At 47.9% G+C, this 23,224-nt stretch overlaps 1 protein-coding gene and 1 long non-coding RNA gene across 2 annotated transcripts in view; one reads left to right on the top strand and one right to left on the bottom strand.

The window, feature by feature from the left end:
- Window positions 1-349: 349 nt before the first annotated feature.
- CDK5RAP1 (CDK5 regulatory subunit associated protein 1) overlaps window positions 350-23,224 on the bottom strand; it is an 83,790-nt gene continuing 60,915 nt past the window's right edge. Inside the window, exons 15-16 of the transcript XR_006703238.1 lie at window positions 544-618; window positions 350-445 (exon numbers count right to left, since the gene is read on the bottom strand). The gene's annotated coding sequence lies outside the window, so the exon portion shown is untranslated. The remainder of the gene's footprint in view (window positions 446-543; window positions 619-23,224) is intronic.
- Window positions 17,048-23,155, top strand: LOC123580303. Its single transcript, XR_006703239.1, has 3 exons — window positions 17,048-17,157; window positions 20,489-20,765; window positions 23,044-23,155. It is a non-coding gene; the product is annotated as an uncharacterized LOC123580303 (long non-coding RNA).

Raw genomic sequence — 23,224 nt, 5'->3', positions numbered from 1 at the left:
GTCATGCAGCAAGTTGCTGCAGAGCTAGAATGAAACTTCAGACACCCTGGCTCCTAAGACGATCTTGTTCCCATTCTTCTAAGCCAGGAACTAAGGAACTCCATTCTCTGTACCTGCCTGCACCTTTTCTGCTTTAACCTCATTCAGACTTCCAAGCAGTCCGGAGGAAGTGTGAGATTGACCATCAGTACCCCCGACCCTCCCACCGTCCACATTGACGGCCACACAGCCACCGTCACCCAGCCGGGCTCGCTGGTCCTGCTGGGGACCAGCAACACCTCCTCTGTCTCACTTTCCTGGGTGAGTAAGCCTTGAAATTATTTGTTCCTCAGGGGGCCTGGGTCCACTTGGGGGCCCCTCCGGGACCGGGTGACTGAGGCAGCTGCAAAACTCACCATTGTGTCGCCTGCTAATATTCGATTGGTCCGCACCCAAATAGATGCACCTGTTGTCAAAACATTACAATTAACACTTGCTCCCCTGTGTGGCTTCCAGTGCTCCCCAAAGACCTCCTCAACAACTAAAGGGTTTTGCCTCCAATACCTTCTGCTCAGTGCCTTGTAGGTAGTTGTTAAGTCTTCTGCCTTCCCTGGACATGGCTGCCTCGAAAGCCCTTGTCTGCAAAACCAGGAGAAAGATCAGAAAAACAGTTCATAAGAGGCTAAACATATCTGTGTTGTCTACTCTATTTCTGGGGAAACACAGCTTCCCCCAAAGTTTCAACTTCTCTCTTCTGAGCCCCCTTGGGATTCCTATTTCCAATTCCACAGACCTTAAAATTGGGAAGGTACCTCAGATATGGGGGGTGGGGGACCACCCCCCCCCACAATAGGCAAGCCCAGCAGCATCCAATACACACACAGGACCCTAGAATCTTAGTTGGCATGACTCTGTGGTCAAGAAATCTGTCATCTCTGACTGGTAGTGAGAAGAACTATTTCCGGTCTATAAGGTGACTGTGTGACTTACGAAGGCCAATAGACAACCCCCTCAAAACCAAGGAGTCCTCTGGCTTCCAGCAACAGTGATTCAATGGCCAAATGACTCATTGCAAAAGGCTTTCCCTTCCCTGGGCTGAGCCTCCCTGCGTTGTGCCCAGCCCCAGCCTCCCCTGGCCTCCAGGAAGACCTGACACCATGAGTGCCCTCTCCCACAGCACCACCCACACACATGTCTGAACACACATGACCAGCATCTGGGGCAGCAGGGAAAGGACCGGTGAGAGGGGCCAGCACTGGACAAGCATTCACGGGAGTTGGGGTGAAGGGTATCCCTCTGGCTGGAACATAATTTCCTCTCCTCTTCTGACCTAATTTCAACTCCCATAGAATCTCCTTTCAAAGGCTGTGTTTTCCTCGAGAAATCAGGAATTAAAACTCCAGTTCACTCCAAGCAGGTAATGTTTTTTTGGTTTTGCATGTTCAGAAGAAATAAGAATGACTGACAGAGAAGTAGGCGGGGGCGGGGGGGGGGTGGTCAAGGGGTGCATTTCCATGCCTGCTGCTGTCAGCACACGGAGTAGTGGATAAGAGGGAGGGAGGAAAGGAGGGAGGAAAGGAGGGAGGGGGTATTGTAACTGGAGCTCACTGACCACTGCACCCCCAAGCAGCTGCTGTGATCTGAAAGAGTGATCTCTTTTCTCTGGTAGCACCACAGTCACCCTGGGCCCTTATCCCGCCGGCCTTGCAAAGCAGGTGAGTCTCTCCTAAACTTTGGCCTCTCCATGGTCCTGAAGGACCCATCAGCAGGCCCAGAAAAAGGCCCTGAGTCACTGATGTAGGAAGTTGAAAGCCTCACTCGCTTTCTATCACTGATCTCATCTTGCCCTGGAGTCCCCACACCCCCTGGGGTCAGGGGAGCCCCCAGAACTTAAACTTGTCCACTTCATTCTTTCAAACACTTAACAAATACCTACTGAGCACCTATGATGTGCCCAGACTTGACTTAGGTACTTGGGATATGTCAGTGAACAAAGCAAAGGACCCTGCCCTCATGGAACATACATTCGAGCAGGGTGAGGTCAGATAAGAAGCAATGAGCACAGTAAAACTGTAGAGTATGTACGCAAGTGATCATACTGTGGAAAAGAAAAAGTAGGAAGAGGGGCTGTGCATCAGGAGTGCAGGTGAAGGTAAAACTAAAAAGGAAGGTTGGGGAAGGCCTCACTGAGAAGGTAAGTGTTTGAGAAAAGACTGGAGGAGGTGAGGGAGAGCACTGTGGGGACATGGGAAAGAGGGGCCCCAAGGCCCCAAGGCAGAGAGGGGTGTGCCCATGGTTCAGGGAACAACGAGGGGGCCAGGGTAGCTGGATCAGAGGGATCGAGGGGAGGTTGTAAAGTGAGTACTAGTGGGAAGCTGACTCTTCCAGAGTGAGATAAAAGCTGATGAAACACAGAAGGAGCAGTCTGGAGGGGCCTGGAGTGAAGGCAGGCAGGCCATTGAGCAGGCTGGTAGAACAATGCAGAGGCTTGATGAGGCAGGTGGCAGTCAGGGGACTGGCCGGGTGCAGGACATATTCCCGATAGGACTTCCTGCTGGAGTAGATGTGGGAAAGGAATGAGAGAGGTATCCAGGATGATGCCCAGATTTTTAAGCGCACCTCCTCCTCTATAGGTTGAAAACAGCCTCCTTTGGGAGAACATTCCGTTTGCACCCCCAACATGGCTGTGTGTCTCCTCTCTGGGTTTCTACTCCCCTGGGATTCCCAGCATAGCGTCCTGAGCCACCTGTGCCACCTGGGTCCCCATGTAGTAGTGAGGGGTTTCTGCTATAGTGTGACGTGTCTGGGCCCTCCCTAGCCTTGGGGCACTGGTTCCACCATCCTTCGCTTCCACAAGACTGTGAACCTCATGGGCCAGCCCTTAATGGGGGAAGGCTGCAAGATGGAAAAACAACAAAATGAAAGGGCTGAACATGTGTCGGGAAACACTTCAGAATGATTAGCCCTGCTATATTAGGCCTTGCTCTGGCCTTACTTGCATAGAATCCCAGCCTTGAAGGGTCCTGAAGATCATCTTCCCAGGTCAGGGATCCCTTCTGTGACATCATCAGAGGGCAGTTATCCAGACCAGGGCTGCTGTGTATGGTTGCACAGGTTGTGCAGTGTACAAGCCACCCACATCATAGATAATTATGAATATGTTTATAACAGTGTCCCAATACATGGGGAAAGAGTCTTAAAGAAAGGGAGTCCTTTTCCAATCTCTCCAAATGGGTTGGAGCAGCTCTGATCAACCTCTTGAACTGCATGAGCATCCCTAGTAACAGGAGGTTTGCTATCTCAGTGAGACAATTCCTGCCCCATCACCAGACAGGTCTCAGCATTGGAGAGCTCCTCTTTGGATGGACCCAAAGTTGGTACTTGTGAAGCTCTGGCTGTGGGTTTCCTCTGGCTCAACCTATTTCCTCTTCCCCTGGGCTACCCTGCAGAGATATGAAGACAGTCCCAGTGACCTAGGATGAGGGTAACTCTTTTTCAGGCCCCTCAACTTTCCCTAGGCCCTTCACTATCTGGTCATCTGGCCCCAGTGCCCTTTAAAAATGGAGTCCCCTGGACTACTCCTGATCTCTTGTGGGCACCTGTACACTGGAGGTGCCCCATTCCCATGGTCAGAATCTGCCAGCCCAGCCGAAGTGACCTTCCTGTTTCTTTTTCATCTGTTGTAGGAAAAACGTATGGAGGCCTTTCTCTTAGAGCTTCTGAACAGGGTATTTTTGCCCCATCACAACGGTGAGCCCCACTGGGTTTCTTCTCATGCCCATATACCATGCAGCCTGGAGCTGCATCACCTGTGTCTAGAACTCTGCGCAGACAGCTGGCTTCTGCCTTGTCCCCTGGGGTTGGCTAAGAACTGTGCTTGGGCAAGGCAGATGGAGGCAGGGTAGAGACTGAAATTTGGAGTGTGGCCAATGGGGGTGACGGAAAGGGCCCGGGTGTGCTCCCCCCCATTCTCTGCCAGCTAGTGTACCTTGCGTGGACCCTGCTAGTACATGCAAGGTAACCAGTTCGGACCTTACGCACTTCTGAGAAATCACCCGGCTCAGCCTCCTTTTTTGCATTTGGGTTCAGTAGAGTAAAATGACTTTCCCAAGGTCACACAGCAAGTGTCTGGCAGAGCTGAGCCCAGAACTCTGGCATTTCATCTCCTTTCCAGGGGCTTCTCTCTATGCTCCAACTTGAGGAGTTATGTCAGGACTCCAGAGTGAGGCTAGAGGGCGAGGCTAGAGGAGCTCAAATGCTGGCTGGGCTGAAGGGTTTCGCATCATTCTGTGACCTGTGATAGCCAGGGAAAGTTCTGGGCATAAAGTGAGTAAATCTGTGCTCAAGAAGGGAGACCTATTAGCAGTGATGAAAGGCCCGGCAAGGCAGGCAGAAAAAAGGGTCCGGGTGGGCAAGGATGCAACCTCACCTAGCCAGTGCCTACCACCGGCAGTTTATTCAATAAGTGTATCTTCGTCCTGGACCAAAGAGACCTATGGCGAGCATCAAGATGACCCAGGAGCTAAGTCTGGTTCAAGAAGCCTATATAGTCTTGCAGAGTCTGAACATCCAGACCTGTGTTTTGCACAATGCCAGGGGTGCCATTCACACTGGGGTCCTGTCCAAACCTCCCCCACAAGGCAAAAAGGAGCAGGGCCAAACCCACTCAGGAAATACAGGAAAACTGGCTGCAAGAAGCAGCCTGAGGATAAGAGAATTGGCAGAGGAAAGATTCACAAAAGCCTGTGCCGCAATCAGGATCATCTGGTCCCAACACAGACAGGATTGAAATGAGGAGGCGTCCAGAGGCTGGGAGCTGGGAGGCTGATGAGAAGGCATCTGCAGATCAGGGAACAGAAAGGACACCAGAGGCACCTGTCCCTCTTCCTCCATCCTGCTCCCCACCTAACTGGGCTGGAATACACATTGGGCCAGCAAGGGCCCCAGAGTGATGATGGGGGGCTGAGATGAGATAAGGGCTGGTCAGTACAAAGGAGGGGGAAGGAGGGGCCCACGCCAGGCTCTCAAGTCAGAAGCTCAGAAACTCAACAGGCCAAATGGTTAGTTCTTTGAAACTCAATTTGCAAAATTCTCCAACTTTACCATTTACCAACTTACCAAAAACTTACTCTAAGGACTACCTTTCATATATTTAATAAATGAGTATATTCATGAATATTTTCTTTGATATATTTAATGGATATTTTCTTATCATACAACCAAATCCCTAGTGTTTTAAGATTGATTTTTCAGTTTTTACTGACTTATTTCTAACCTTTTTCTGAGACATTTTCTGTTTCTGCCAACATTTTAGCATTTTTAGGAGGACAAACATTGTTTCAGCAATGTCCCTCAATTAAACAAGAATGAAATTCACTAAGACGTTCCTAAGATGCCTTCAACAAACCGCACATTCCTTAAAATGCTGCTAAGAAGCCTATCTTCATAAGAATGTGTTCATAGTTCCTGAATATATTCCAGAAGAAATTCTCTCAAGATAGATTTTTAATGAATGGGTAGGAAAGCTGTTTAGGGACCCGGTTTTCTAGAGTGGGGTTGCCTGAGAGAGGATGATGTCCCCTGAGGAAGGAGAGGAGAAAGGGGATACGCCAAGTCCTTTTCCTGTTCTGAACAGTGGAGCAGCCAGGGGTCAGCTGGCCCAGGCCCTCCCCGCCCTTGCCCTGCACCCACAGATACCTCTGCTTGCCAGGGCACTGAGCTCCCCTACCCATACCTCTCACAGAGCTGCTCAGAGAACAAGACCTCCCGCTGCCCAACGTCAAGGGCATCTCCTTCGACCAGGCCCAAGTGGAGCCCTCCAAGGTAAATGCTGAGAAAAAGAGCTTCCTGAGACAGCCGGGGGAGGTCGGAGCTAGAAGGGTCTTGGAGCCCTACTGGTGCTTTGTCCCCATCCTGCAGGGGCAGAAGCTGAGGCTCAGGCAGAGGAGGCACTCAATGAGGCAAGCCTTCTACCTCCCTTATCTCACCGTCTCATAGCCATCCTGGATGTGATGCCCCATATACAGATGAGGAAACTGAGGCCCCAAGGGGTTCCATGAATCCCTCAGGGAGCCAAGCCCTAGGCATCCTGAGAGCTTCAATGCCTCACATAGGTGGCCTTCACAATTAGTTCCATCAAGTCGATGCTATGATTTCTCCCATTTTACAAGAGAGGGAGCTAAAGCTCAGAAAGGCAAAAAAAAACTTGCCTGGGGCGGGAGAGCCAGGGTTCCAACCAGGGTTTATCTGATTTCAAAGCCTTTACCCTTAGCCAGGACCACCTACCACCCTAGAGCTCAGGTGGCCTAACCCCCAGAAAAGGGCTGTTGCCTCTGGCACCTGCTCTCTGTGAACTGCCAGAGGGTGGGAACCTGGGCCGGCACGAGACTGGCTAAATGCCAGGGAGGTAAGATGGGGCCACAGACCAGAGGGCTGAGAAAACCAGCAGAGGAACCACGGACGTGCTGCCGAGGGGGGTTGCCAGCTCTGAGTCTGCCCCAGGGGTCACCCTGCCTCCTTGGCACTCGCCCCTTCCCTCTGGAAGGTGAACCTGAGAAGAGGCAGATGGGGTTGGTGGGAAGGGGTAGAGCTCAGAGATGCCCTCCATTTCTTTGTTTCCCACCTTAACAAGATTCCCACTCTTAAATAGCAGTGCAGAAAGGGGCTCTAGGGGCAAAGCAGAGAGAGAACACATGGAACCTCCTGGCCATGTGGCGTCAGGCAAGCCACTGCCCCTCTCTCAGCCTGCTGTCTCCGTCTGTCAAATGGAGATAAAGATATGCGCTGGAAATCAAGGTTCCCTTCAGAAACACGAGAACTATTAGGATCACTGATTTCACCCAGCCCTACTCTGACCGTTGACAGAGCGTGACCCACCACCCCAGACATAAAGTTTGAGCTTCAGGACCCTCAACTTATGCCCAGTTCTGGACCCAGGACGCCTAATTTCCGGTCCTGACATTCAGCAGACACTAGAAATCTGCTTTCAAGAACCAGATGTTACTGTGCAGGAGGGTAGGAGGAGACAGCAGCAGTTTGTCTCCTAAAACCCCAGCCCCTGGACTGTGCTACTCCCCCATTCCATCCTCAGACCCCTCCCCTAGACCCCACCCAAGCCAGGGTGGCCCTGGTAGGAAGGGTGAGCCCAGGACGACCCTAGGTCGAGGCTGGAAGACCTACTTCAGGTAATCCAGGGGCTGGAGCTGCTCCAGAAATGATGCCACGACTCTGGGCAAGGAGGGCCAGGACAGCAGGGGCCCCTCTGTAGTTCTGAATGCCAAAAATGGCAAAGTGCAAGCACAGCCCAGCAGCTCTCACATAACCAGACCTATGGAGACAAGGTGGGGGTCGGGGCAGCAGGTGGGCTCATGGGTTAACTTGTCAATTCACTTCTAGGCTGCCTTGCACTGTTGTGCCAGTTACATATTACACAACTCCAAGATGCACCACTCATACAGTAGCTTATATGAACGACAGCACCTGAAGTGGGACAGTGCACAATCTGCACATCCTTACATAGCTGCCCTGACCGCTCCCTCATTCATTCGCTATCACTAATTCACTCCATTAATATACATCACCGGCTGCTCTGTGCCTGGCCATGTGCTGGATGATGCCAAGACAAAGCTATGAGTCATATCCCGTCCCTGAAACCTTCAGGAGCTCCCCTTCTGGTGGAAAAACAGATGCAGGAGCAGATGGATTCCAGCAGCATGGGTTGGGCATAGTGGGTGGGAGCAGGTGGAGGGCTCTAGCTGGATGAGAGACCCACCTCAGGGTGACCCAGCAGGATGAACCCCAATGCATCAGAAACATTAGAGGCATCTTGATACATAGGTTTCAGAAGAGCTCCAAAGAGTGATCTATCTGTTCCTTCCTTCACAAACATTCCCAAGACCGTTCATCCCCTCTGCTCGAACCCCTTGTCCAGTCTGTCCCTGACTCTGCCTTCTTGCCAACAGGGAAAGTTGTGTCCTTAGGATACATAGAACCCCTCCCCTGCCACCTCAGGGAGAGCCGGGCAGTGAGGACAGGTAGGATACCCCTCCCTGCTTCTACCCACAGGGTTATGTGCTGCTGACTGTTCCAGATGAATAGCCGGTTCTTACCGAGGGCCAGTCCCTCTCCTCAGCCACAAGTGCCCTGGACCCTTGAAGTTACAAGAATGGCTGCTGTCACAATGGAAAATCTCATCTGCAATAAAGATGATTCTTGCTTGAGAAAAAGTCTGGTTCTGAGTTTGCTATGGGGTTCTAGGAGATGGCAAGGCCCCCCCCTGAAATGCTTAATGGAAAGGTTTTTTTCCCTGATAGTTCCTATGTTCCCTTGGCCCCTCAGAAAGAGATTCTGAATTCTGTATTCAGCATCTCAGGGAAGAGAGGCTCCTCAGAAAACAGAGAGGGCCTGAGCTTCAAGAGCCCACGCCCTGAGACAATGGGACATAGAGCACAGGGAATTTTCACATACAAGGGTTCCTTGCTCGAGAGGGAAGAAGAGGAAGGAAGCAGAAGTTGTGATGTCCCTAAGAAAGAGGGGACTCCAGGAGCCCAGAGATATTTGGGAGGCCCTGAGTGTGGAGGCAAGGGGTTAAGGGAAGAAGCCAGACCCCTAAGGGTAGAGCCAGATCCGGGTGGCTGATTATGATACCGCAGAGCTCCCCTGGCCCTGAAAGGTGTGACAGGCAGGAGAGTGGCTGACATGTGCCCAAGAGCAGTGCCATCGAGGGAGAGAGTGAGGAGAACCCTCCCCATCAACATCCAGTTCCATGTGGCCCAGGCAGGGCAGGGTGGTGAGCAGAGAAAGCCTGGGTACCAGAGGGCTTTGCAGTCAGAAATGTGAATAGTTCCATGGTTGCCAAGAGTCACAAAGCGGGAAGAGGCCTCTTCTCACACCTGGGCACCTGCCAAAGCCCATGGTGAGTTAAGCCTGCCCCCAGACAAAGGCAGACGAGGAGAAACTTTGGATTGTGATAAAATCCCCATCACAGGCAGGTCTCTGTCTTGGGAGGAAACAAGTGACCAGCAGCCCAGTAACCTCAGCTGGCCTCTGGCAACTGGATGGCCGGTGGGGAGGCCCTCCTGGAGGCCAGTTCTCTGCCTACATCCCAAACCATTGAGCAGGCCTTGTGGGTCAGGTGCAGGATCCCTGTCCTGTGGTGGGAGGATGGAGCCCAGACCAAACCTTGCTGTGAGTTCCTTACCTAACTCCCCACCTGTTTTACAAATATGAACCACAAGCCCAGCCTTGAAGGAAATAAGGCTCCCAAAAACATCCCTCAGACAAGTCCTTGGGCAAGATGGCAGGACCGCCCTGCACTGTGGCCTTGCAAAGTCTCCCAGCCCTTGGTGTATATAGGATAACTTAAGATAAGGTAGAGGCTGGGAGACACTTTCCCAGAGGACAGTTGAATCCTAAGGCCAGAATTTCCCACCTGTGTGTGAGCACACTGCCTGGTGCATGGCACATACATAGTAGGTACAAAATGATGGAATGGAGACATCCTCAGGACCTTGAAGAAAGCTAGGCAGAAGGAGCAATCCAGGCAGGAGAGGCATGAGAGAGCCTGTCCTACCATGGAAGCCCCTCATTCCTCTCCCATGACCTTAACAGGTGCATCTCATTTTATGGTCTTGCAGTCACAGACAACTATTATCCCATTAGATTCTTACAATCACATTGAGTGGCACCAGATGGGGGGTGCAAGTACCTGCCTTTGCCCAGGCAGGGTTGCCCACACCATTTCTGGTGCTGGAAGTCAGTGCACTGGCTCCAAAGACCACCATCCTTCTCCCTCCACCCCAGATGGTCTCTCCTTGCCCACACCTCCACCCCAAGCCTCTTAGCTCAGCTGGAGAGCAAACAGCCCAAAACACCTCTCCCCAAGGGGCGTCTGGCTGGTTAGGTCGGTTAAGCATCCGACTTTGATTTTGGATCAGGTCATGATCGCATGGTTGGTGAGACTGAGTGCCATGCCGTGGGGCTCTGGGCTGACAGTGGAGCCTGCTTGAGATTCTCTCTCTCCCGCTTTCTCTGCCTCTTCCGAGTGCACTCTCTCTCTCTCTCTCTCTGTCTCAAAATAAATAAATAAACTTAAAAAAAAAAAAAACCTACCTCTCTCATTCACCTGCTCTGGTGGACTAAAGTCTTCCCCAGTAGCATCACTCCTGAAGATCTTTTTTAAGAAAATAAGTTTCCTTATTTTATTCCTCAAATAAAAGTTTACCTGACACATAAGACAGATGACAAGAGAGGTGCTCTGATTAGAATGAGGCTGGGGCTAAAGTTCTGGCCCTCTAGTTCTACCTTCTAACAGCAGGCACCTCTAAGGAAACTATGCTCCGTGGAGTTAAGGCACTGAGTTACCCAGGAGGGAGGCCCCAGTGCATGAGCCATCAAAAAACAAGGAGCAGAAAACAAACAAACAAACAAACAAACAAACAGAAAAACCAAAAAACAAAACCAAGGAGCAGAGCGCTAAGAGAACTGAACACAGGATGGATGGGTTTTGACAGCTAGGATAGTAACCAAAAGGATGGGGGAGGGGCATCAAGCTGGCTGAAGTGGTTGAGCTTGCGTCTCCGCTGCTCCCCTCTAGATCTCCAGGTTGTGAGTTCGAGCTCCATGTTGGGTGTAGAGATTACTTAACAAAATGAATGCAGGGAAATTCATCAGAAGAAATAAAGGGGCCCAGAAGGAAGGACACAAAAGGCTCTCACACTTCCCCACCTGCAAAGAGTCAGCACTATCCCCCAGGTGGGGGCTCTGCCTGCTCCACACATAATCCAACACCCAGTCCGGTCCTGTTGTCCTACTTTGTAAATCACTCTCAAATCCACCTGCAATACCACACTGGATAAGGCATCCACCATCTCTCACCTGGATAATTCCAACTGCCTTCTCCCTGGTCTCTCTGCTTCCACTCTGTGCCTCCAGGCTAGACCCCACGTAGCAGCCAGAAGAGACTTCAGAAGATAACCCGAATCATGTCACTCCCTGGTTAAAACCCTCTAACAGCCTCCCATCCATTGTCTTCACCACAGCCCCCAGCCTCTGCCTCCGGTGGTCTCCAGTTGTCTTCCCGCCGCCCCCACCCCTCCCTAGTCAGTCACACTGGCCTTGACTTGCTCCCCACCAGATTGCTCCCTACCACAGACTTGCGCAAGCCATTCTCTCTCCATCTTCACCCCACCCTGCATGGGATAGTTTCTTCTCATCCTTTAGATCAACTTAGAAATCATCTCATCTGAGAGGCCCTCCACCACTCCCATCTCAAACCTTCATTTCTTTCAAAACACTTAACACAACTTGTCATTATTTAATTGAATGGTCTGTTTGCTTGTTCTGTGTCTGTCTCTCCAACTACAAATTATAAGGCGAGAGACCATGGCTTGTTGATGCATTCCTGAGCTTGGTACATAGTAGGTGCTTAACAAATATTTGAGGAATACATGGAAGGATGGATGGATGGATGGATGGATGGAAGGAAGGGAGGAAGGAAGGAAGGAATGAAGGAAGGAAAGGAGGGAGGGAGGGAAGGAAGGAAGGAGGAGAGAGGAGGGAAGGAAAGGAAGGATGTGTGGTAGATGAATGAACCCATCAGTACTAACCCAGACCCTGCTCACATCTGAGGACACACCACTGCTGGAAACCAGACAGAAGGTAGGGCCAAGGACTTCAGATTTCCATTTGCATAAAGATATATTCCATGGAGAAATAATCCTTATGTGTTAGAGCAAAGAGCTCTTCTAGGTGATGCCTTAAGCAAACAAAACCTAGTTTGAGATGGTAGATGGAGTCAAACTGCTCTTCATTCTAGTGTACATTTATAATTCAGATATTTCACTAAATGACACTCACCGTCCCCCCACAAGAAACCCAAATGTTTGAGTTTGGCAAGAGCAAGCCAGATCTCTCATGGATCAGGAAACTTGAAAATATTCATATTCTTTGAAATGCATATGATAAATTCCCACTTCTGGAGATTTTCTAAAGAAATCCTCAGAGATTCAGAGAAAGATTTAAGGGCAAGACTTGTTGCCACAGCACTGGTTTTGTGATGAAATTTTGGGAACAGGCTACATGTCCAACAATAGAGCTATGTGATCTCTTTTTTTATTTTTTATGATGAATTCTTAGTAAGAAATATTGCATAGCCATTAAAGTCACACTTTTATTTTTTTTATGTTTATTTATTTTTTAGAGAGATTGAGAACATGACTGGGGGAGGTGCAGAGAGAGAGGGAGACAGAGGATCCAAAGAAGGCTCTGTGTTGACAACAGAGAGCCCAATGTGGGGCTCAAACTCACAAACCGTGAGATCATGACCTGAGCTGAAGTTGGATGCCAGAAGCCCCTAAATTCATGCTTTTAAAGAGCATCTGGTGTCAAAAAAATATGCTCACAAGAACATTTAGATCCCAGATGTGAATATATATAAAGTAATTCAAAATGTTGGTTGTGATTTTCAGATGGCTTGAGTTGGTAGGATTGCAAATGATTTTCATTTTCTTCTTAATATCTTTTCCAAACGTTTTATGATGAACATGGTTGACTTTTATCATTAGGGGAAAAAATGTTCACATTCATTCAATAAATAGGGTATCAAGCATCTACTCAGCCATGTGAGCAAAACAAAGCAAGAATGGTTTATGCCTCATGACACTTGTGAGAGAGATGACATTCAACAATTCAGCCAACAAAGAGACACATAACTGCAAATTCCAGTTATGGCTAAGAGGAAACCTACAGGGGGGTACTAGGAGAGAGCATAATGCCGGGGCAGTCTGATTTCAATGAGGTGTCAGGGAAGGCTTCTTGGAGAAGATATATGAACTGAGACCTGCAGGATGAGTAAGTTAAGCAAAATGTGGAGGAAAGGGATCTAGGCCATGGGACCAGAATGTACAAAGGTCCTGAGATGGGAACAAGCTAGGTACACCCAAGAAACTGAAAGAAAGCCAGTGTAGCTAAAGGGAGTAGCAAGAAGTGTTAGAGAGGCAGACAGGAGTCAAACCAGACAGAGGCGGACAGGAGCCAAACCAGGGCCAAAAATAAAGGTGTTACAATGTGCAACAGTGAATTATTGATGAGTATTAAGCAAGAGAGCTATGTGATCTGAATTACATCATATATTTTTAAGAAAAAAAGAGACTGAACCAGAGCTTCAAAGCTACAGATCCACAGAGCCTCGGGAGGAAATCCAGCTAAATCCAGCGACTGTTTTAGCATGAGAAGTCAGAGGATTCATCCTGAGCCCATCCAAATTGACCACCTGAGGGAGCCCATATCTGCCCAACGCCAGTCTGAAAAGGAGTAGAGATAGGAGAAAGGAGGGCTGAAGACAGAAGGAACTCTGGCCTCATGTATGGCTGTCACTTTAAACACTCAGAGCCACTTTCTAATCTGATTCCTATAGCCATTACATAACCGAAGGCAAGGACATGTTAGCCTATTTGACAAACAGAGAAACTGAGAAGTTGGCCCATTCATTTGTTCATTCATTAATTTGTCCAACATTTTTTTATTTATTTTTGGGACAGAGAGAGACAGAGCATGAACGGGGGAGGGGCAGAGAGAGAGGGAGACACAGAATCGGAAACAGGCTCCAGGCTCTGAGCCATCAGCCCAGAGCCTGACGCGGGGCTCGAACTCAACGGACCGCGAGATCGTGACCTGGCTGAAGTCGGACGCCCAACCGACTGCGCCACCCAGGCGCCCCAATTTGTCCAACATTTACTACCCACTGAGTGGAGACAAAAATGTACAAGGTAAGTAAGACGTGCCCCAGCCCTCAAGAATCTCATGGGCTGAGGGAAAAGAAGATAAATGACATGTCCTAAGTCAAGGCTTTGGCTTCAGGCACATCCTGGGCTTGAAGCCCAACCTGTCACTTCTGTGGAAAAGTCACTTAACTTCTGAGCCACAGTTTCTTCATCTCTAAATGGAGACATGGGTGATGGCGGTGATGCTGCTGTTGATGATGGCGGTAACAGGTCGTCGTAAGGGCAGAAAGTATTTTCTGAGTGCGCACTAGTTAGGGGTTTGGTGGTTGTGGTCACAGCCTATGACTCAAGGTTCAGTGTGATTTCCATGGCATGACCCTTCTCTTTCTCAGGCCAACCTAATGCCCCCCAGTGTAAAACCCAAGCTGGCTGAATCCATGGGCAAATGTCACCATAGTGACACCTGCAGCTATATGTGGAGTCAAATTATTGCACTTCCAGAATAGGATGCCTACTAGCAGCAATGTATAGCCAGTGATGGCAAAGTCGTGACAGGTGCTCAGAGGGAGAGCAGCAAAGACAAGGTGCCTGTCAGCTACTTGCCCCCCTGGGGATAGTGAAAAGCTCCTCTCAGCATAGATACACTCAACTCTGGCCTACAAAGTGGAGACCACAGGCCTGACACTGGACAGTGCCACCTGTGGAGCAACTGGGTAAAACAAAGAACAGAGTCGACACACAGTCATTAGCAAATGTGTCCTGGAGGTAAATACTTAGTCTTTTGAAACCTCTTATGCATTTGTGACAAGGTATATTCACAAATACAGTTGCAGTAGAACGTATCAAGAAAACTCTATCCTTCCACCAAAAAATGAAAACTCAGAGTAACATTAAAACATCTCTATATCTGCCCTTATTTTGGTAAAAGCACTATAAAGGATCTTTTTTTTTTTTTTTTTGTAAAGAAACAATAAAAAAAATACACATTTTCTTGTTGCAAACAAGGTATGAATAGTTGCCAAAATCTAGGGGAAATCTAGGGAAATTATATAAAACCTGAGAGAGAGGTGGGTGAAAAAAACTGAAAATGGCCGATGCAATAGTAAAAAAGTCATGATGATGGTGATGATAGTAAATTATGGAATACTCACATATGCTAAGTTTGATGCTAATCTTGTAACATATTTCATCTCGCTTAACCCTCATGACAATCCTATATAGGTATAATACTATCCCTACTTTATGGATGAGGAAACTAAGACACAGAAAAGTTGGACCAAACACCAGTAGGTAGCTGCACCACGACTCACACCCAAAGCCTGTACACAAAAACCTTGTCGCCTCCTAAAACAATGATTCTTTGCCTTTGATAACTCACAAAGCCCACTGAAAATCTCATAAGAGACATGTATCCTAAGAAATGAAAACTGACCCAAATTTTACAAGCGATTTAAGAGTATGCAGGGATACAAGTTCCCTGCAGGAGGTCCCTGTGAATTCCTGTTATTGGCCAAGATCTGAGATTGATTATACCAGAGCAGGAAACTGAGGCAAGACAAGACCACTGAGTTCCAGGGATCAGAAAAACATAGACAAGCATATAAATGTGTGCACAGGTGTGTGTATATCACTAAAGAAACACCTGTGAAAGGTCAAAATCCTGATGCCCGTCAGCAGGACATGCACAGCTCAGCCACATCTATGAAGACATTCTCACACAGAGGCCATTAAGAATTAGTACCTGCCTTATCATCTGCAATTGTGATCTCAGCCAAGCCTTGGCCAGCCTTGAAAGGGTCCTCTCTTTCAAGAGTCAGCAGGTCAAATCACTTAGGGCTTGGGAAGAAGCAGGCCCTTTGCCCAGTGTGATAAGCCACTGTGAGTGAAAGAGCTTCCCATAGATTGTGGATTAGCAGAATCCAATGACTGCCCCACCTCCAAAGGCTGAAGGAGAGAAAGACAAAGAATGGGGAGGCCCCAAGGGCCATCAGGGGCTGCATCCGGGATGTGCCCTTTCCTAACCCCTGGAGTTGGAGTCATTCATTGGGTCCAGAGAACCACTAGAGGAAGTAAAAGCAAGGGCCACATCCACCAACCGATGTCACAATTTTTGCCTAAAAGATGACTCAATTTCCCTCAGATGCCCAAGAAAAATAAGACCCAAGGCAGCTGAGTTTTGTCTTCTACTTATCATATATAAAACTCTATGTTCTGCCTTTTGAGAAAAGGTCAACTGTCATTTGTTCTTTGCATCTGACATTTCAGCAAAGCCCCAAATGGAACATTTGGCAAATGAAACCATAGCTGAGATTCACAGTATGGGAACTCCCATGGGGTTGAAGAGGACCCTACAGCTACAGCAAACATGCTGAGCTTGCTTCAGGGCAGGGATCCGGAATAATTCTGGACTAAGCTTCAGGTAGACAGAGGTAAGAGATGATTCTGACTAACCAACCCCTTAGTCAAAATTATCTCCCTCTCCCATATTCTTGCACTGTAAAGCTGTAGTAACACCACAGGCTGATCATATAGGATGTACAAAATCACAAAATTTCAAGTGGTAGGAACCTAACAGATGACTAGGCTTTCTCTGAAATAGAGGCCAGAGGCCCAGAGAACAGTCTCTAAAGTTTTAGGAGCCATTAAATGAGATGACAGATGAGAAAGAGCCTAGAATTCTTGAATACAAATGAGCACCACTATTCAAGTTTCATTCCAAGTGCGATTAGGGAAAGGAAAGGGGACTGAGCAAATTTTATAACTCCCATGCCTAAAATCCCCCAGACATGCCTTCATGCTCTCACCCACTGCAGACACTGTATATATTCCAACCTTCCTACTTCCATCACTTCTCCCTGAAATCTTGGCAAATTTGGATGCTTCTAACTGCACACATCTCATATAAAATGTCACTTGACCAGAAGTCTGTCCGTAAACACCCTTTCCGGAGGGATCCCATCCCCTCTCCCTCAGATCCCCACCCTAGCACTGGTCAATGCTAAGTGCCAACCATGGCCAGGGCATGGCACTGGCACCATAAAGGACTCTCACTGGGTTGGCACCTGCCAGCCTTAAACACCCCTCTACTCTTGCCATTCACCCAGTACCCACCTGACTCAAAGATAACAGGCTTGTGAAGGTTTAAAATAAGGAAGGGACAGATACTTGGCCTGGCTGCATCTCCAAAAAAGTTCCAAGCACCTTGAACATCTCTCAGAAAGACGCTGACAAATGTCACAACCATTAGCAGGTGTTGATCTTGGAAGTCAGCCTATATCATGCCACCCTTATCAGCACACTTGGATCACGTCCCTGCATGTCTGACAACTTCTGCGAGAGACACTGGTCTATAAAATGAGATGTAGCTTTCCTCTGACAGTTCACAAGCAAGAGCAGGAGGGGAGGCAGCTTCCAAAAACGTTCTCCCATCAACATCGACCCATCAGCGTTGGACAAGGTAAGAACCTGCTACATCAAAATTCACGAAAGAGGGGTGCCTGGGTGGCTCAGTTGGTTACGTGTCCAACTCTTGATTTCAGCTCATGTCATGATCTCATGGTTCGTGGGATGGAGCCCCACGTCCAGCTCTGCATTGACAGTGAGGAACCTGCTTAGAATTCTCTCTCTTTCTCTCTCTCTGTCTCTGTCCTTCCGGCTCTCACTCGCTCTCTCAAAATAAATAGTTTTAAAACTTCATGAAAGAGAAATTCAAAACTCTGAGACAGAAACAAGCATAGGACAGTTCAAGAAAAGAGACCTACTTAGGGTTTTGCATTTAGAATCTCTTTAGCAATGCCTCTCCCTACTGAAATGCACAGCACTGTACCTAGAGTGGTAGGCATTAACAATTTCCTGGTATGTAACTTCTTTTAAAAATGGGGATCTCGGGGCGCCTGGGTGGCGCAGTCGGTTAAGCGTCCGACTTCAGCCAGGTCACGATCTCGCGGTCCGTGAGTTCGAGCCCCGCATCAGGCTCTGGGCTGATGGCTCGGAGCCTGGAGCCTGTTTCCGATTCTGTGTCTCCCTCTCTCTCTGCACCTCCCCCATTCATGCTCTGTCTCTCTCTGTCCCAAAAATAAATAAACGTTGAAAAAAAAAAATTTTTTTAAAAATGGGGATCTCTTGGGGTACCTGGCTGGCTCAGTTCTTGGAGTTGTGAGTTTAAGTCCCACATTGGGTATAGAGATTACTTAAAAATAAAATCTTTTTTAAAAAAGGGAGGATCTTAAATGTCCATCAACAGATGAATGGATAAAGATGACATGCATGTATGTATGTATGTATGTGTGTGTGTATACACACACACATACATACACATACATACATACATACACATAATGGAGTATTACTCAGCAATCAAAAAGAATCTTGCCCTTTCCAAGTATGTGGATGGAACTAGAGGGTATTGTGCTAAGCAAAATTAGTCAGTCAGAGAAAGACAAATATCATATGACTTCACTCATATGAGGGCTTTAAGATACAAAACAGATGAACAGAAGGGAAGGGAAACAAAAATAATATAAAAACAGGGAGGGGGACAAACCAGAAGAGATTAATAAATATGGAGAACAAACTGAGGGTTACTGGAGGGGTTGTGGGAGGGGGGAATGGGCTAAATGGGTAAGGGGCATTAAGGAATCTACTCCTGAAATCATTGCTTCACGATATGCTAACTTGGATATAAATTTAAAAATTAACTAATTAATTAATTTTTAAAATGGGGGATCTTTCCTGAGATTCTTTTAATGATTCCATTCAAGACAGCATCTAATAATGCTGCCACAAATTCAGTCACAGGCAGAGAATTTTGTTATTTTTTCCCTCACAGAACACTTAAAGTCACCTTTACACTAAATTCCAATTTCTCACAGGTAAGGGTAAAATGAGAAAAGTAATGAAAATGTGATGAGTTTTCTCCTAAAGTCTAACTTGTCCCATATGAAAGATGTCACTGGCTTCCCATTATGTCTTTCCCAACGTTTCATCAATAGCAGTTCTTCTCAGTTATTTTTTTTTCTTTTTTTAAGTTTATTTCTTTATTTTGAGAGAGGAGGGGAGAGAGTGCAAGCAGGGGAGGGGCAGAGAAAGAGGGAGAGAGAGAATCCCAAGTAGGTAGGCTCCATGCTGTCAGCACAGACCCCAATACAGGGCTCAATCTCACAAACTGTGAGATCATGACCTGAGCCGAAATCAAGAGTCAAGACGCTTAACCGACTAAGCCACCCAGGTGCCCAATTCTCCTCAGTCTTGATAAATGGCAGGCAACTTGATTTGGACAATGCCTATGCATGGCAAGAGCAGAGGTTGATAAGCCTTATTTTATAAAACTTGATTAGGTAAGAAATGCAGAGAGGAACCCCAGAGTCTACTGGCTTTACTGACAGAACATACCCCAAGACACAAACCTCTGTATTACCTTAAACATTAGAGAGAGAAAGACTTGAGAGAATCATTGTAAGGGAGGAATGTGACAGCCAGAGAAGGGAAACAATCACCACTGGGTCACACAACTGAGCTCAAGAGTCAAACATGGGTTTTCTGCCTGGGTGGACCCAGCTCTCTGCCTTCTTGCTGAAGCTAAGGCCCCTCAGCTGGAAATGGGGTAATAATATTATCGAGTGTCTAGATTTGCTGCGAAAATTATAAAAGATGTTGTGGATGAAATAATTAGCACACAGACCAGTACTCTATACGTAGATATGTATGGATACATCCCAACAAAGAGAGGTAAAGTCAGGACTTATAAGTTTACACATTCACAACAGTTATGGCTGCTCAACCCTGGCCAAGAAAAAGAAGCCACATGCCCCATGGTCGTTAGGACCACCCAGTGCCCTACAATAGAAGAGGCTACAGAAAGTGGGAAATGGGTTAACTTGATCATTGATCCACACACAGAGGAGCCTCCTGTGTGCCAGCCACCAACACAATAATGAGGATGGTCCAATGCCACCACTAGACCACACTAATGCTCTCCCAGAACATGGGAACAGGCTTTAAAAAGACAAGAGAGGGCCTGAGATGGTCATACTGACATAAGGATGGTTCTGGCCTCTGCACACTGAGCTGAAATGCCAGGACAGCCCAATGACCAAATGGGTGGAAGGTACCAAGCTCGGGTCTGATTCATTGGGTGATTTCATTCTGATTGGGCAAAACTAGCAGCTGGAAGCTGGCCAGTGGGCACAGGCAAGCATATTGCCTGCTCTGTACCACAAGTTTCACCATCTATAAAATAAAGATAGACCCTCCTTCTCAGGGTTGTGTAGAGAGCTTAGAGCAGCTAATGTCCGCTTACTCTCCACAAAGGGACTGGCACATGGAAAGCTCATACCAACAAGGACAGTGCTTTATATTAGTTGACCAAAAGCTGGGAGAGACCTTGACCACCATTAGAGCAATAACCTTTGTAGCTGGATCATTCAAACTTCTTGAATTCCCCAGTTGGTAACTGAGATGGCTCCAAGGGCATTTGAGAAAAGGAAACCTGGCAGGAGGATGTGGACCATAGAGGTAAGGCTATTGGCAGGGCTTGGCCTGTACTCAAAGACTGCCACCAGCCTGTGGATATCTTCATGCAGAGCTGAAAAAGAAGTAGAAGAAAACAAGACTTTGCCATATGATGGAACACTGTCTGATGAATACAATATACAGACTAGAATGTCAACAATGTGAGTGGAACCTTTCCACAAGAGCGAGGGCCCCTGCAGGTGCATGTCTAATACAAACATAGTGGCACCCCTATGATCCATTGGGAGCGTGGTCTCTAAAAGAACTTGCTTTTGCAGATATCAGTCACCAAGATGCTGACCCTCTGGGCCCTGGTCTTCATGCTGACGGTCCAGGCAAGAGCACTTGACCTGCAGAATCCATCTTTGCTGCTGGGAAATCTCCCTCAATTAGCCCTTGAGGTCACCAAAAAAGCCCCTCTCAATCTGCCACCCAGACCACTGTTCAGAAGTGCCCCAAAAGATTCTCCATCTAAGAAACATCCAACTAGGACCCCAGGAGGCAGGTGTCTACCAGTGGCCAGGTACTTCATGTCTAGCAGCAAACTCGAAGAATGTAAGTAAAACTTGTTTCACCTGCTCACCTTTGACTTTCCACCCACTCACACACACTTCTCATTTCCAAGCCCAAAAGCTGATTACACCTTCAATAAGGAGAAGGCATCAAAATCACCTTGGGAGTTTGTTAACAAAACAGCTGCCTGGGCTCCACTCCCACACATTGTGATACAGCAATACTGCAGAGGGCATGAAAATCTGGTTTTCTAATAAGCTCCAAGATGATGTTGAAGCTACTTGTCTATAGTCCACACATGGGGAAGGACTGGTCAAAGCAACCCTGGAGAAGGGAACTCTTGGATCCAGTCAAATGGCTACCTGCCTTTTATGTGACCCTTATCACCTGCACACTGCCAGGACCTCTCATGGCTTCCCAATGCTGGGCCCCACAGCTCATCCCAAACACCCACACGTACTTAAAGCATCAACCTGGTTGACAAAGAGCCAAGAAATGGGAGATCCAAATCCAGTACCAAACACCCTGACCAGATTTGCTCTTTCCAAACGCCCTTCTCACACCCTTCTTGAGTCTCAGCCTCCTCCTTAAAGAGATGTGGAATTCTGTCCTCTGGCAGTCTCTTAGGGCCAGAGAGCAGAGGAGCTCAGGAATTACAAGGCTTGGCAAAGAAGTGACTCTCTTTGGGGACCAAGAAGGGAGTAGGACTCTTGAGCAAATGAAGGCCAATAGGCAAGTCCACAAAGCTCCCTGCAACAGCCTTCTGCAGCCAGCCTTCCAGGATGAAAGGACAGGGTGACAGAGGGAAAATTGGTGGCTGCCTAGTGATCATGGTACCCAGCCCCACAGCTCACACATCCACTGCTTTGCCTCTTTAGGAACACTTCCTCCACTCTGCCCACCACTCTGCCTTATGACAAAATAGTTGAAATATATAGAAAAGTTCAGACAGTGGTAAAAAAGAAAAAAATAACAGTTGTATACCCAACAAACAGTGATTTGGTGGTGGTGGTGGTGGTGGTTGTTAATTTTGTCAGACATAAAAAATATATATATATATATATACACACACACACACACACATATATATGTATATATGTATATATACATACATATATATATACATACATATATATACACACACACACACACACACACACACACACACACACATATATATATAGCAAATACTCTTGTACTCACAACTGAGTTTAAGGAATAAAACCCGGCCATAGGGCTGAGGGCCCCAAGGCTCCTGCAGGGCTGCCTCCCTCTCCCCCTTTCTCCTCCTCCCCCTGGAGGAGACCTCTGGCCTGATTATTTTTCCCTCGCCACTTCTCTTATGTCGTGACATGCGGCTATTCCTATTCTGGAATAGGAATGTTGTCCTTTGGCCCAATTAAGCTCTTTGCTGAGGTAGACAGGGCTGACCACCAGCCAGATGTAATAGCTCCTCTTCTGAGTTCCTTTCTCAGGCCACTGAGAGCAGGATAGGATAGGACCCCTGTGACTTCACAGTTCTCCAAGTTGGCTCTTGACCCTCTCTCCTTCCCCACCATCTTCTGGGATTCCACTTCTCCCTGCCCTGCTTGTCTCCAGTGTGAAGGCAAAGACATGGTGAGCATCTCCTCCACCCTGATGATAAAAATGCTGGAGGATCAGTGCTGATGCAGGAGGTCTCTTAGTATGGGCAGCTTGTCAAAGGCGGCAAGACCTCCCGATGACCCACAAGGGGAAAACGAGGCCTAGAGAAGAGAAGAGACTCACACAGAGTCACACAGATGGAGAACAGAGGAGCCCAGGTCTGTGAGCTCCACTACCTCTTCGCTAGCCACCTCAACCTTACTGAGTACTTAAAACCAGCTCAACATTTGTCCTGTGCCCAACAACCCGTGCTGCAGGTTCTATCACTCCTAGACAGGTGCAGAGACTGAGGCTCAGGAAAGAGAATACTCTGCCCCAGGCCACTTGGACTTCAAGGAAGTGTCTAGACCTTATATACTTGGGGCTACTGGGCTCCAGAGCTAAACTAAATTCTTTCATTCCATGCTCAAACCACTTTAGAGTAACATACTCAACACTAGGCTGGCCTCAGGTAGGTGGCTAACAAATGTTAACTCTTAACAGGGGACAGGTTATCTCTGTATCACCAGGCTGTCCTGTGGTGGGCAGTGGGAGGGAGTGATATATCCAGAAGGCATGATATACAGTAGCTAAGGGCCTAACAATTCAGAGGTGCTGGCTCTCCAGCTGGGAAGGTTCCTCTGGTTGAATCAGTTGGACACCCAACAGCAAGATCATGTCTCTTGACCCTTTTCAGATCTGAACGCCACGCTGCCCCCACAGATCGAGAAGATGCTGATGTGTGAGGAGATAGATCTAGCTGGTGTGCTTGGGACAGTGATATCTACATTGTCTAACTCCAACCTACTGTCTGTGTTAGACCTCACTTCATCCCTCAACATACCTGGAAGTGATGTTCTTGGTGGTATCCTGGGCAA

Source organism: Leopardus geoffroyi, chromosome A3 (genome assembly GCF_018350155.1).
Source record: "Leopardus geoffroyi isolate Oge1 chromosome A3, O.geoffroyi_Oge1_pat1.0, whole genome shotgun sequence".
NCBI classification, from domain to species: Eukaryota; Metazoa; Chordata; class Mammalia; order Carnivora; family Felidae; genus Leopardus; species Leopardus geoffroyi.
The sequence above is the reverse complement of the archived record's forward strand: the minus strand, read 5'-3'. Positions and strand labels throughout refer to the sequence as shown.